Source organism: Cimex lectularius, unplaced genomic scaffold (assembly GCF_000648675.2).
Source record: "Cimex lectularius strain Harlan isolate CLEC.00 unplaced genomic scaffold, Clec_2.1 scaffold440, whole genome shotgun sequence".
NCBI classification, from domain to species: Eukaryota; Metazoa; Arthropoda; class Insecta; order Hemiptera; family Cimicidae; genus Cimex; species Cimex lectularius.
The window spans coordinates 23,508-40,136 of NW_019394186.1; the positions used below are offsets into that span (position 1 = coordinate 23,508).

The 16,629-nt window shown below is 35.6% G+C and overlaps 1 long non-coding RNA gene across 1 annotated transcript in view; it reads right to left on the minus strand.

Moving 5' to 3' along the window:
- Positions 1 to 8,760: 8,760 nt before the first annotated feature.
- Positions 8,761 to 16,629, minus strand: part of LOC112128207 — a 74,866-nt gene continuing 66,997 nt past the window's right edge. The window contains exon 3 of the long non-coding RNA XR_002910893.1: positions 8,761 to 8,926. This is a non-coding gene — a long non-coding RNA (uncharacterized LOC112128207). The remainder of the gene's footprint in view (positions 8,927 to 16,629) is intronic.

Genomic DNA, 16,629 nt, shown 5'->3' on the forward strand with positions numbered 1-16,629 from the left:
GTTAATTTACCTTCATATAATTTTTATTGTTAACTTTTTTTCTTTTTAACCAATAATTTTTAAGATTCCTCAGTTTTTAAGCCATAATAAAACGAATTATGTTTCTTTAGTTTTTCAAAGGAACCAGACATAGAAAACCTCACCTAGCCACTGCTATACCTAGATAGATATCCAAATTTGAAATGAATAAGAAAACAAAGCAATTAATAGCATGTAGTACTTAAAGTTCATACGCATAGATCAAGATTATTCCTTATAATTAATTGAGGTTTTCAGTTGAGATAAAAAAGTCAATGGCACGAGCGGGATTCGAACCCACGATCTTCTGCTAGATACTCCGCTGCGCTATCAAGCCGAAGATCGTGGGTTCGAATGCCATTGACTTTTTTATCTCAACTGAAAACCTTAATTAATTGTAAGATGTTGATTGGTCAAGCGGACCACGAAACTAGTGAATTATTCCTTATTTGTGCGGAGTGGATCGAAGTCACGATAGTTCAAGAGGTTAGAGAAGCGGCGTATTGAGCCGAAGGTCGTGGGTTCGAATCCCGCCCGTGACACTGACTTTTCCATCTCAAACAAGACCTTATATATAAAGAATAATTAATTGAAAGATGTAATTTGGTCAATTAGAACACTAAACTTAATAGATTTAATAAGTAAAAGAAGTATCACTTCACTAACAGCTCCCCATGGCCAATTCCTAAGTCCTAAGAATCGAATCCTGATTACACGGCATTTGAAAAATGGCAAAAAAAGAGGGAAAATTGGGAAGATTGTAGGATGAGATGGAGGGTTGGTGTCCGAGTGGATCAAAGTCTCGATAGCTCAATAGGTTAGAGAAGCGGCGTATTGAGCCGAAGGTCGTGGGTTCGAATCCCACTCGTGACAATGACTTTTTCATCTCAACCAAGACTTTACATAACAAAATAATTAATTGAAAGATGTAATTTGGTCAATAGACCACTAAACATAATGGATTTATTCCTTATGTTCCTTGGACGTATTTAAAGTTTAACAAACTTCCTGAAATTATAGAAAACAAGAGGCTAGTTGCCCAATGGCACAACTAGGTCAAATTGGCTAAAAATGATTACACCTAATATCTTAATCCGTTTAATACAAGATTAAAATTGGAAATGGAAAATGACTTACACTATATTATATATAATAATGCGGCAGAAGGCTTAAATTTCACGCATGAACGGTGAAGCACAAGGGATAAATCTTGCATTATGCGGGTTATGCCATTCTGTACATTTAGGGGTGAAGTTGTGAGCCGGAGGCATTAATTATGCGACACCGAACCACAATGGAAGCAAGGAGGACTAAATGCAACTTCTAAATGTTAACAGGAGTAGGCTATCTCTTTACTTGTCTCCAATTATTCTGCCCGTTGGAGAGCAAATTGGAGACGTTGTTGGCAAACAGTGTAGTCTCATTCTCTCCTACGTTATTCTGGTGTCATTCGGTTGTACTACCTTACAATTTTCGGATGTTCCCCAAACTGTTTAACCACCAACCAACAAGTAATTAGGTCTTACTTAAAATTCCTGACAGTACACCGTGTAATAAAAGTATGAATGGGTTTTATACGGTTTACACACCTATTTTACAATAGATACTCGTACACAATCATTTCTTTAGTGAAAGTTACAGTTGCAAATAAAAACAAAGAGAAAAAATTTATTATGCAAATTTTACGTACATAAACACGGGCAAACACAACACATATGTTTCGCCGGTTTATCAACATAATTTGTGAAGAATGAACCTAATAGATAGGTAAATAGATAGATAGATAGATAGATAGATAGAGAGAGAGAGAGAGAGAGAGAGAGAGAGAGAGAGAGAGAGAGAGAGAGAGAGAGTGACAGAGGGGGTGAAAGAGAGTGTGCAGGCAAAGATTTAAGTACTACTAAAAACTAAGGCCAAAAAATCGATTAAAAAAATGGGAATAAAAGAAATGTTTATATGTATTTGGATATAGAAGATAGAAATGACAAAGAGAGAGAGAGAGAGAGAGAGAGAGAGNAGAGAGAGAGAGAGAGGGGGGGGTGAAAGAGGGTGTGCAGGCAAAGATTTAAGTACTACTGAAAACTAAGGCCAAAAAATCGATTAAAAAAATGGGAATAAAAGAAATGTTTATATGTATTTGGATGAAATAACAGATTGGAGAGAATAGATCGAGAAATAAGGGGATGAGGGTAATGGAGATAGTGTGCAATTAAGCAAGGGTGAGAGGGTGAGTTTACCCCTATTTTCGTCTGACCCCATCTTGTGGAAGAAACATACAAGGATTCGTCCATTATTTCAAGTCTGCATTGGAAAACAAAACGTAGCCGTGTAAATGTAGAGTGAAAATAAAAATAAAACCTGAAATTATATATTATATACTTCTTTCGAAGCTGTAGGGTGTAATAACAATGAAGGACCGACCTAATCACACACTGGATGCGTATTGACGCCATCCAACGGTTAATTGTGTAAATTTACATCGAACGAAATGACTCGAGGGTTGTCCATTGTCATCCGAGAGATGTTTTAATTAAAGCGACCCGGGGTTTCTCGATCAATGCCGACCGAATTATCCCACAATACAATTAATTGACCGCTATTATTAGAAATGCCGCTCAGACGAGAACAAAATTCTCCCCGATAACCGATCGATTCTCATTAGAGTAAGCTACAAATTGAATGAGCTTGAAAACAGCCATTTAACCAGAGGGTTGACGATTGATTCATGGGGTACACGGTACGGTAATTAAACTTTCGTGCGGTTTACATAAAAGAGTGCTACATATGTACAGGATAAAAAAATATTATGCATCTTTATTTTATAAAATTTACATGAATTTAGTATGGTTTTGTCTAATTTCTACATTTGTTGAATTAGATGATCTTTGAACAGTTTGAAGTACTGGACTTAGTTTAGAGTTTTTGAAATTTCTTTGTAAAACTTACTGAGCCAAATGTATTAGAAAAAGAAATATTCTATGTGTAAATTTTGTCCTTTCATCGTGCTGAAATAAAGTAATTTAAACCATCATTTCAAAGCTGTAGAAGAAATACGACACAACCGGTTGAAACATGTCTCCTTGAAACCAAGGGATGTTAAAAAAGCAAAAATACATTTTTTGAGAAAGGATCATTTGACGTACTGCACTTGTTTTATTACTCCGCACTGCACTCGGGCCAATTGGACAACATTCCTACGTTTGAAATTAGTTAGAGCCAACAAAACGAACTCAAATAGAGAAATCAAGTTCATTCCAACATTTGTGCAAACTCAACTTACTAAATGTCAAAATAGAAAAATGTAATCAGATTAGATTCTAAAACCGCGGATGCCCAGGTAGTAACTGGATGGATCCGTCTATTCATAGTTGATCTCGTTCAATTCAAAATGCAATTTCCATTACCACATTAATCAAACAAGCTTAAATTCTTTACAAAATATTGTATTTATCAGTTGATTGACTTCACGAACACGAGCATTTTGAACCAATTTAATTTAAGGCCGCACCTGGAATATGCTTCATTAGTATGGTATATGCTTAATTAGTGTGATATCTGAGCTATCATCAAAAATTTGTACATAACGTCAAGTGCATGTTGTAATAGGCAAACTATAGCTCTCCCTATGAGGAAACATTTCTCTTTAGGCTGCAGTTTATTTGCAGTAAATACTGACTGGGGAGCTGGCCTTTGGGGGTGGAGTGAGTCGAGCTGAGAGGGCCGGTCTACGAAGTCCCCGGTCATGGCCGTTGCCCGACCAACAGTTGCAAATACCACCTGGGGAGGGTGGTCTTCCGGGGAGGAGTGGTTGCAGCCCGTGAGGGCTGATGTGTGAACCCCAGTGAGAATCCGTTACCCATAGGGGAAAGAATTCAGCCATGTGGAGAAAGGTATCTGAGATTGAACAGCTATAATCCGAGCTGTGTGTGTCGGGCGGTCACACAACCTCGAATTCGTCCCTCGAGATGACTGGTCGGAATGGGGTTCGGCGCTGGAACGGCCATCTCATCTCTTCTATCCATCCAGGGGAGCCATAGCCCATTAAATGTGGAACTACGGTGACAATGGATGGTACAGTGTGGCCAAGGCGGGGGTTGCAACCTGGAAAGGTGAGCCTCATGTTCTCGGTCACTTCTCAATCTAGGTCCTTTTATACTTCCTTGAGACCTCACCCAACCCTTGGATGCAAGAGGGGTATCCAGGCCCAACATAATGGTGTAGCCTTGGGAGCGTGGCATCTTCTCTAAAGGACAAGCTAGATTCGCGTCGGCCTCCGGATCAGATTTATCAGAGGCACACGAGGGTTAGGGTACCAAATCCTGTCTGCATAGACGGATACCGTTCTTGGTTTCCTTCCGAGGGCAGTGTTCCTTTAGGGGGTGGTTAGAAACTCCACTTTAAACAAAACCGCAGCCGGAGCAGATCTGGAAGTTCTTATGCTGGAGGAGCTCCAATACTCTTGCAGATCGAATCGCCTTCTCTATCTAGGGAGCCGGCAGGACGATCCAGGCTGATGGATTTCAGCCACCTTGGGTTACCCTTTGCCGAGCGGCTCACGGTCTAGTGCTTAATCCAGCCCCATCCACTCGGAAAGGACAAGCGAGAGTGAGGTTCGTCTCGAGGCGGCTTCTAAACCAAAACTTGCGCCTGTAACATCCATTCAGTCTCGAGCAAAGGTGCGTCATATCTCATCACGAGAATCAAAACGTCCGGTAGGGCCGAAAAGGCTAGGTACGGACGTTAACGATCCTCATGTCCTTTTAAGGGCTCTGAGTACGTACGGGAAGCAATGGGCTGCAGTTTCTTAACTCCAGGTACGTCCTAAATAAAATACCCCAACCTGCGGATTGAAAATTTTCAATAATGCTATATATCTTCCCTGAATTATTAGGGATGATGAAGTGCCACAATTTAACCTAAGGAACACTGAGCTCTTTGACTAAAGAAAGCAGGTAACCAAGTAGGTTTTACATTAGTTAACACAATTGTTCAAGATGATATAGCGTCGGGATATTGTTTCGAAGACCATGGGTTCGAATCCCACCTGCCACATTGACTTTTTTATCTTAAAAATTAGTAATAATTTATTTTTATTCGAATCCCGCTCGTGGCACTAACTTTTTAATTTCAACCAATACCTTACATGAAAAGATTAATTTAAAAAAGATCATGATGGGAGAAAAACAGGTTTTATTATTTACATGACATTAAGGATGGTGATGAAGTTGGATATTCATTTGATTAGATAATGATTCCGTCGTTGAAGGTAAATATAACGTGACTTGTGTTTGTTCAATTAATCAAACCGAACTACTGGCAATAGTGTCATTAAGTCATAAAGTCATTGGACTGCTTACGAAATTAGGCACCTAACAATTCTGAAACATAATTTACGAATAATACAGATAGTGAAACTCCATCATCATTATTAATAACGAAAGACTAAAAATAAGTATCACATGTCAAAGGAAATTAGTACATTGTCGGTAGAAAATGGTTGGCAATTTTGCGGCATAGATTAAGTTGTTGACCCAGAGGAAAAATAGAAATGAGCTACATCAGTTTTCCAAAATAATATATCAAGGATAAATACATTCGGTGCAAGAGGCATGGATACAGACAGCAAAAGTCGATTTAAGTAAAGATTCTTTCCCTACATTTTATTGTATAAACATCCATTACCCAATTAAAAATTAATAATGCAAATTTAATTATGTTTTTGAAGAATTTTATAATTACAAGGCTATGATTGGCCGTCTGACAAAAAAATATTTATTCAGAATCTTTATAAACATTGCAATAAATTAATCAATAATCCATTAGATCTCGTGGCCCGATTGACCAAATAACATGTTTCAATTAATTAATCTTTATGTAAGGTATTGGTTGAGATAAAAAAGTCAGTGTCACGAGCGGGATTCGAACTCACGACCTTCGGCTAAAAACGCCGCTGCTATATCACTTTAGCTATCGTGACTTCGATCCACTCGGACACCAACTTCCCATCTCAACACCACTTTTCGGATTTTCCCTACTTTGTGCTACGAAGTGACGATAGCTCAGGAGATAGAGCAGCGGCGTTTTTAGCCGAAGGTCGTGAGTTCGAATCCCGTGACACTGACTTTTTTATCTCAACCAATACCTTACATAAAGATTAATTAATTGAAACATGTTATTTGGTCAATCGGGCCACGAGATCTAATGGATTGTTGATTAATTTATTGCAATGTTTATAAAGATTCTGAATAAATATTTTTTTGACGGCGTGACATTTGTTATATTATGCAATTAGAATTTGTAACTGATCCATCTATAAAAAAGTGGTAATATATTCCCTTGGAGTAAGTGAATTTCTTTAGAAAACGAGTACCTAAACAAATTTATCTTAAGGATAAGGATTAAAAAAAAACATTGTTAAAACGTTATTTATCACGTGAAACATTTTTATGTGTTTGCTTGCATAGCCGCAATGGAATATAACAAGAAGTTTTCATATCCCAGGCCCTGAAGATGATCTCAATAAAGATCGAAACGTTGGCACGATAAAGAAAATGTTTTACTGAAACCTACATCACAACAGACCGCATCTCACGATTTCTGAATAATTATCGATTAACTATCACTAATCACCACACATTTTTTAAAAATATTATCGCGTGAAATATTTTTACGAGTAGTGTATTCTGTTACTTGCATAGCTGCAATGGAACAAAACAAGAGCAGTTTTCTGTAATGAATTTTTGTATATGTATAGAAGTGGCTGGATTAAATGTACAATATTTCTAAAACTTTTTAAACATGGAGTTAGTTATAATTTGATCTTTTCCTCTCCGATTTACTTTTTTCTTATAGAGACTTTTCTGTCCCAACTTTCATAATGTAATGCCTCAGGTGTGATATTGGGATTTATTATTTAGAGATCGTGAGGTGCGGCCTGGTGTGACGTAGGTTTTAGAAAAACATTTTCTTTATCGTGCCAACGTTTCGGTCTTTATTGAGATCATCTTCAGGCTCAAAGTGTTTGTTTTCCGTCTAGATGTGTAATTCTTGTGTGTCGTTTGGAGAGTGCCCATAGTTGGGATTTATATTAAGAATTTCATGTGATTTTAATGATAGGACTGTATTGAAAATGTTATATTGTTTTTTATGTAAGGAGCAGATTAAAGTACAGCTGTATTGTCTGGAGTCCAATTCATAGTTCCCGAATTGGTCAGATCGAACTTGTACAGAATAAATTTCTTCGATTTGTTTCTTATAAAATTCAATATACATAGGGATCCTCATCCCTTTGTAACAATTCAAAGAGCATTGGGGTTGAATAGAATAGCATGAGGAAGACAGGTATGTGACTTTTTTAAATATAAGTTGTTAAATAATGTAATATTAGTTAAATCATGTAATATTATAACCCAGTTAGTGACCGTTAGCCAAAGATTATTTGGAGATCGTGAGGTGCGGTCTGGTGTGATGTGGGTTTTTGAAAAACATTTTCTTTATCATGCCAATGTTTCGAACTTTATTGAGATCATCTTCAGAGCTCAAAGTGTTTCTTTTCTGTGTAGATGTGTCATTCTTGTGTAATTCTTGTGTGTCGTGTTGAGAATGCCCAAAATACATCTACACAGAAAACAAACACTTTGAGCCCTGAAGATGATCTCAATGAAGATCGAAACGTTGGCACGTTAAAGAAAATGTTTTTCTAAAGCCTACGTAACACATGACCGCACCTCACGATCTCCAAATAATAATGTAATAGATTGTACCTAGTTATTAACATTAATCCAGTTTGAAGTTCCTACTTTTTTTTCAAAGTGATACAAATTATATTATAAATCAGCCGATGCTAAGAATATTAAAGACAAGGGATTGATTGAAAGATGTATTAAACTCTAATAATTAATAGTGAAATTTGTTCTATTTAAAAAATAATTTCTGTTTTTTCATGTGTTTAGTGTATAGTATCCAATGTAAATATATATAATATTTATATTATTTATGTAATATCTTTATTGTATTTGTTTACCTACTGATGTATAGTATTTATCTGTATAAATAATCAGCCTGTTAAATAATTAAATATCAAAAAATGAATTAGATTGATTAATGACCACCTGAGAGGGTAGTTCATTGAACTACTTGTAATAAACATGCTTTAGTGCAATCTGCCACTTTTAATATCCAATATTTGATCCAGCTTAATTGTTCGAATATTACAGATCTAGTTCGCTTGAAAAGTGTCTATCCTTTTCAATACAAAAAAATTGTATCCTTAATCCTTTTTCTCGTTGAATGAAAAATTATGAAAAACTACCCATGCATTTCTAAAATGCTAAATCACCATAGGTTTTCAAAGATATTCTAACTATTTGTAAAAAAGCTAGTTCGAAAATAAAGTCCGTTTTGATGGAAAAAGTGTGTCGATTTTATATAAGATTTTGTAAATAAAGGACAAACCATCTAATTCTATCTATTTAATTGTCAAAAGTATTTTTAGAACATGTATATTTAAAGTTTGTACCACTTGAAGTAAATTGAACACCCAAATAATTAATTAGACTGACCATAGAGAGGCTAATGTTTCAGTCTTATTCAGCGGGTTAAATAAGTGTATAATTGATTAATTGTTTTCAATGCGTGTGTGGGAAACTATCCAGAAAAGTGCGAAACGAACAAGACAAACGCGACGCGACAAGAAGGAATTTAAATTAGAAAATTCGTTTTAAGAAACATTCAATAATAGCGTATATTTATTTCTGTACGATTCGTTTTTGAAAGCGGCTATATTTAAGCCAAGGATACACAATTCATCCGTTCATTTATTCTGCAACGGTTCAAAGTAAAGAAATGGCTTTTGTTCAAAATTAAAAAAAAAATATTTACTCACACAACAAGAACTCGGGATACATACCTGAAACAAATAGAATAATGTATAAATTCATGTTCGATAATCACAATTAAACTAGTACGATAAAAAAGGCCGTGTTTAGCCGTTATGTCCGTCGGTGAATTTTCATGGCAGGTATTCGCAGAACAATCCTCCAACAACATAGCCGGATGGAATATTTGCCCCAAGCGTGTTCAACACATTAATCACATAAGGACGACTGTTGGTCCTTTTGCAAAATATGGAGACGGAATTTCTCAAATAATTGCCAAGGGACGGTAAATAACCGAGTGTCATAGATGGCCTTAGATTGCTGGCTTGTTTACATACCTCGAGTTTGAACTAGCTCTGTTTATAATCAAACCTAATGTTGCTTTTGTAAATGACACAAAGAGAAAACATCAGACAAGTTTAAGGCCCCTAAAATCCTTTGGCTTAGTGAAAAAATAACTAGAACAGATAAAACCCGTTCTTATGTTCGAATTGAAATTTATTAAAACTACTGGCAGAACCGGACACTTTTATTTTATTTATTTTTCTTAGTAAAGACGTGTAAGGATTAATAGATGACTTAAAACACAAAAACAACAATACTAATTTGTGTTTATCTATCTAGAGTGTTACTAATCGTTTCACACTCTTTAGATTAAAAATAATGACATTCTGTTCAATTTTATCCTTTTCCTAAAATTTCTTTATCGTGCCAACGTTTCGATCTTTATTGAGATCATCTTCAGGGCCTGGGATTTATAAACATTGTTTCAATTTTACAAATACATGTAGGATGTGAAAAAACTAAATTTATCCAATGCTAAAAGATTTTAGATTAAAAAAATAAATTTATACAATGCTAGAAAATTTTTTAGATTCAAAATTATAAATCCCAGGCGCTGAAGATGATCTCAATAAAGATCATCTTCAGCGCCTGGGATTTATAAACATTGTTTCAATTTTACAAATACATGTAGGATGTGAAAAAAACTAAATTTATGCAATGCTAAAAGATTTTAGATTAAAAAAATAAATTTATACAATGCTAGAAAATTTTTTAGATTCAAAATTATAAATCCCAGGCCCTGAAGATGATCTCAATAAAGATCGAAACGTTGGCACGTTAAAGAAAACGCTTTTTTAAAACCTACGTCATACCAGATGCATCTCGCGATCTTCGAATAATCATTGGCTAACGGTCATTAAACACATTAAATTTTTAATTAAAAGCATGTTTTTAAGTAGCGAAAATCTCGCCCGGGCAGATGCATTGGCGTCCGTCACATAGCCCAAGTCCTAGGTGTGTCCAGCTGTTTTCAATATTAGAAGTAACGACTAATTTTTCACTTACAAACACTCTAGACCGAAGGTATGGTTTTGAAGATAAGAAGCAAATAGTCGATACTGCGAAGCTTTCGACCTATTTTAAGGTCATCATCAGGGCAAAACAAATTTTAAATACTCTACAGATTGACAAATTTAAGTTTTTACAGGCGATTTTAAATTTCCTTGAAGACCGAATCACATCATTGCCAAGCTCTTGAAGTATAGGGATAACCTTCTGTTTTCTTGTTAATTATTAACAACAAATTACTGTCACTGTCCTTGGAAATATCTACAAATTGACATATTTAAGTTTTTTCAGGCGATCTTAAATTTCCTCAATTCTCAGTCCTAACATTTCCAAGGACGGTGATAGTAATTTTTTGTTAATAATTAACAAGAAAACGGAAGGTCATACCTATACAGTTACAGGCCATTGCAATGATGGGATTCGGTCTTCAAGGAAATTTGAAATAGCCTGTAAAAACTTAAAAATGTCAATCTGTGTACATATTTAAGGTTGTTTTCCGTGATGATGACCTTAAAATTGGTCCGAAATCTTGGCAGAAGCGACTAAATTTGCTTTTTATCTTTAAGACAATACCTCGATCCAGTGTTCGTCGTGCCAAGCTTTAACACCCTCGATCGTCTACGGGGGTTAGTCGGAAGTTTCGATTGAAGGTAGTGGTAGACCGCGATGTAAGACGGCTTGAGATGTTGAGATAGAATTATAATTTAACTTTTTTCTTGCTAGCTAGTACTTGGTGAGGATAGCCCGGTAGTTGCCCCGCTTTAGGTTCTGTACTAATGACGAAGCCTCGAGTAGAAAGATGATGACCTCTTCACAGATGAGTGCCGATTTGGTTTGTGCCCGTACTGATATGATTATCATGGAATCGCACTAAGCTTCATTGAGTAAAGGATACCACAATGTATTGGCCAGGTGTTTTCTTAACATGAATCCTACATAAAACTTGTGGGACGTGATAAAGGGACAGGTTAGACATAGTCCGCCGCCTCCCACAAGCGTTGAACAGCTTCAAATCGCTCTTGTTGAAGAATAGGGTTCTGATTCACAAGGAAAAATCCGAAATGTTCTTTGCTAGTGCAGACAGAGAGCAGACTTTCATAAAGCTTACGTAGATGAAATGTCACAGCTTTATTACTTAAAATAATATCCGTATAATAGAGAACAACAATGTGGGCGTCGGTGGCCGCAACGGTTTCGGCGTTGACACAACGCTCATCACTGAAAGGTAAAGGTCCCGGGTTCGAATCCAGCGGTCCTGCATTCGAACTCGACATACAAACAAACGGGATTTTTTTCAAAAACACCGGAACCCCGAGGGTTGATATAACCTCTGCTACAAAAGAAGATAGTTTTCATACAGACGTAACAACAAATAGTTCGCAGTAGCCCTTTTTATTTTTTTCTGTAAGCAAACTTAAAGGAGAAACTTAGAAAACAAAACTTAATTAGAAGGTGTAACGTAGCGATTAAACTATTATCTAAAAGGCGGTAGAAGCCTTCTAAATAAGAAGCTACCGGTTCAAAAATATCGGCCCTTGAACCCAAGTGACGTTAAAAAGCAAAAATATTTTTTGGATCGGACCATTTGACTTAAGCATTCGTTTTATTATTCCGCACTGCCCTCGGGCCAATTGGACAACTTTCATATCTGCAGGATTAGTTGGAGCCAACAAACCGTACGAGAATTTATGATCGATTCTTTAAAATTATAAGAATTACTGAAGAATACGCTTGATTCAAAAAGTAGATTATTAGCCCTGTTACTTTTTTATGAATTGAAAATAAAATGATCTTTTAAAAGAGTTTACCATGGGGCAAAATTAAATTTAACTTGATTTTTAGGGTTAAAAAAGGGCATTAGTTATTACTTGAAATATTTTTAATTAGTACAGTTTTCATAAACGAAATGCAACACTGAAGTTTTACCATTTAAAAAACTCAACTAATTAATTTGTAATTCTTTAGGAACTAGTATTTTTCCATATTCCTAGCCGAGCTAAAGAAGCTTGACCAAAGATGTAATGTAATTTGATAATTTTGGTATCAGTACATTTAAAAAAACAATAGACCAAAGCTAAGCCAAACATATAATATTTTACTAATAAAGTAAGCTTGTAAGGTAATTCTTTTGTATAACTACTTCACTTGAAAAAATGGTCAATTTCGTTAAATATTGAGTCGTGATTTGATCATATAACTGTCCAATCAATGCTATATGATTGCAAAAAAAAATTAAGATAAATAAATAAATAGCTTGTAGCGTGATGTACCACGTTGCGGTTTGTATCGTGAAGAGTCCAAATTTGTCGCCTTAATGCTTAAAGTTTTAAATCCCAAGTGTTATTTATTATAAATAGTTATTATATATTTTATTCCCTAATTTCGTGGTCCGCTTGACCAATTAATACATTACAATTAATTAAGGTTTTTAGTTGAGATGAAAAAAGGGTAGCTCAGGTGGTAGAGCAGCGGCGTATCTAGCCGAAGATCGTGGGTTCGAATCCCTCTCGTGCCATTAACTTTTTTTCATCTCAACTAAAAATCTTAATTAATTGTAAATTATATATTTTCTTAAATATGTGAATAAATATAAATTTAAGCACTAAGCGTGTGTATAATAATATATAACTAGGATTGGAGATATGTTTTATTTTATCGTTAATTTTTTTTGCAATTCATTGTTTTCCGATTAACCCAACTAATAAACTAATGAATAATAAATTTTTCAATTAATTGTACGGACTAAGTCGCTTTCTCAGTCTGAACTTTCGTTTTTTTAAAAACTTTTTCTAACTTTATCTACCAATCTATCTCTTCTCTTCTCTATGCTTCCATTTATCTATTCCTGTATCAATCTTTCTATTCATATATTCATGAAACTATCTATCTATGACGCCAATTTCTAATTTTGTGTCTTTCTCACTCATTGACGCTCTCTCTCTCTCTCTCTCTCTCTCTCTCACTCTCTCTCTCTCTCTCTCTCTCTCTCTCTATCACTCTGTCTTAATAATAATAATAAAGTTGATTGAACATTACATTACGTTTAATGAAAAGTATAAACGATTGGGCATATAAATTCCATCTTCCGGGACTCTCTCTCTCTCTCTGTCTCTCTCTTTCTGTCTCTCTCTTTCACACACTCTCTCTCTCTCTCTCTCTCTCTCTCTCTGCACCTGATTATCTAAATATTTATCACTTTATCATCATCTATCTCAGCCAGTAACCAGAATCTATATTTCAATCCAACCATCTATCTCTGTCCCGCTCTGTCTGTCCGTCTGTGTTTCTCTCTCATTTTTATTCTTTTTCTATCTATTTTCTTGTACTTTTTCACGCTCTATTCTACCCATCCAATATGATCATACACCGGACTTTTTTTTTAACTTTCTTATACGCTCTCACTTTGTTTTTCTATAAGTTCTATCTATTTAACTATCGGCGACTAAACTTGAACCTCGCTAGGTGGAAAGCATCGAATTTTTTTAATTCAGCTGTATTTTTCTATGAATTTTTAATTGCCATGCTGATCTTTTTGAAAATGCTAAAATCAGCAGAAAGTATTTAAATACGAGATGATGTTCAACTGAATATTCTTGCACCGTGCCTTTTAAACCGATTTAAAGCTATTATTGTCATTTTTTCCTCCAGAAAAATGGAAAAGGAGAAAAAAATGGCAAAAAGAGGAAAAACTCATAAGGTGGGGTTGAGATGGGGAGTTGATGTCCGAGTGGATCGAGGTCACGATAGCTCAGGTGGTAGAGCAGCGTATCTAGCCGAAGGTCGTGGGTTCGAATCCCTCTCGTGCCATTAACTTTTTTTCATCTCAACTAAAATCCTTAATTAATTAAAAACCTTAATTAATTGTCATTTTTTTAAATTAAAAACATATTTATTATTTTTATAAAATCAAAAAGGAACGAGTCTGTTAACGGCAAATAATAAAGATTGAAGTTTATTAATTGGTACTAAACATCTAGACAAGTTAACTAATTGCAATTAAAAAAAAAAGAATACGTAAACATATTAAATTTTCTTTCTATCTTTTTTCCCTAAGGAGTTACACCTGTACTCAGGTGATATTTTCATATTCCAGGTGGTATTGTTCCAAAAAAAGGTCCTGTAAAATTTTACATTTTGCTGCCATCAAAGCCTTTTATAAGCTGCATACCTATTAATCACTCAGTTTAATTATTTATTGTTTTGATGTCAAATTGAAAATAGTAACTAAAAAATTAATATCTGAAATAATATCTAGGTACATTCCATATCCAATTGAATGTTATCGACAATAAAAATAATTTTTTTATAATAGTATTTTAACTTTTAACACGTTTGATGATTATGTAAGGAATATTTCTAAAATAATTCGAACCTTTTTAAACCTTAACAATAAACATATTTTTTTTGTTAATTTGTGTATCAATTGTAGTTTTTGTAAGATTGAACTAGGCGATATTTAATATTTACTTTTTCATCTTTGAACAAATCCCTCGGGTTTCGCCCTGAAGGCTCGTATGTCAATCCCACTCGGTTTAAAAGTTGAAAGACAAGATATCTGTTGCCTCCCCTGAACAAAGTGACTTTTATTATATTTTTAAAACCACTGAAATAGAAGGCTAGGATCATTTCAACATGACTAAAAATAAGCCCCTTTCGATCCCAGTCTACTTTAGACTTTTAAAACTTCGTCTAGGGTGTCAGGTGGGACGCCCTCGTACGCAGCCATGCTCTGTTTCTAACCATCACGGATTTTAGGTATATCCGGTTGACAATTTGTAAATATGAATTGTATATTTACTCAATACGCAGGTGCTCTAAATACCTCAAGTGTTTATAGCACCGGGTATTGAGTTGAAGGTCGTGAGTTCGCGTCCAACCGTCTTTGCATAAAAATTGGAAATAATGATGAATAACGCTAGGGACTTATTACATAAGCTTGCATAACTTCTTCCTCAGATTGTTATCCTCGTAGGAGCGAATGAGCAGTTAATAATAAGGTTAAGTGATACTTCAACAGCTGCAATTGGCATTGTCCTCATGGTTGCAGTGGCACTGAGGCATGCTAGTGTTTGATAACCACTTAGAAGGTTAATCGCCTTAGGTAGCATGGTCTTAGCCCTACACACAACCTGTATGTCAACATTGCCTTAATAAAATGTACAGGCATAAACTAAGTTTGGGGTATAACCCACCTGACAACTAGGTTCGATACTAAGTCCGTATGTCGTCCTTCGACGACTACAATCTATACAGTAGAAGCCTTTTTTGTTTTCTTAGGAATAAGCCGACTAGAGCCAACAATCACGGCATCAGCAATTTTAGATCAATATATTCTCAAATGATGGCAGGAGCAAATTGTTTTATTGTCCACATAACAGCGTATAATTATTCAGAATATTCCCCTTTGGTTTTGTAAGATGTTTCACTCCATCTGTCATTACGGTAATCATTGCATATTACATTAAATAAAGAAACCCCATAAAATTGAATGAACAAACAACCAACTTTAGTTATTATGATCTTATTACTCAAAAAATTCTCCTCCAACACCTTCCAAAAAAGGCCATCATATTCATTGCATACCTATTCGTACAACCTACTTCCCTATAGCTTGGAAGCACTCGTATATTCGAATGTTCCCTAAGCCAAAAAAGCCAACACATGGTACTACTTCATATAGGCCAATAAGTCCAATACCTACTTTGGGTAAAATTTTAGAAAAACTTCTACTGAAAAGAATTCTTCTGATTCTAAATTCTCAAAACATAATCCCAGACCATCAATTTGGTTTTCGTAACCGCCACTCAACTGTCCAGCATGTCACCGCGTGGTAGACATTATTTCATCCTCCCTTGAGATGGGAGTACTGTTCCGGAGCCTTTCTTGACGTAAGTCAAGCTTTTGATCGAGTTTGGCACCCGGGCCTGCTGTTTATGCTGAAGGGCATCCTTCCATCCACCTACTATCTCGTACTGCACAGTTACCTCAGTGACCGATTCTTCCATGTCATCGAAGGCCATTCCCTCTCTTCATTCACTGTACCAGGTTTTCACAGCTGACATGCTATCTCATCCCGAAACCACCACATTCACATTTGCAGACGATACGGCAATTCTCTCTAGCAACTCCTTGTCATTTCCACTCAAAACCTCCAACAACACGTCATACTACTAGAGTCTTGGTGTAAAAAGAAAAGGATAAAATTTAACACAGACAAATCCACCCACATTACTTTCACTCTTTGTGAAAAGATCCCCCCCCTGTTTTCTTAAACAATATTCCCCTCCCAACTGCGGACAAGGTGCGGTACCTCGGATTGTACATCGACAAACGCCTGACGTGGAATCCTCACACAAGACTGAAACGTCAGGAGGTTATGACA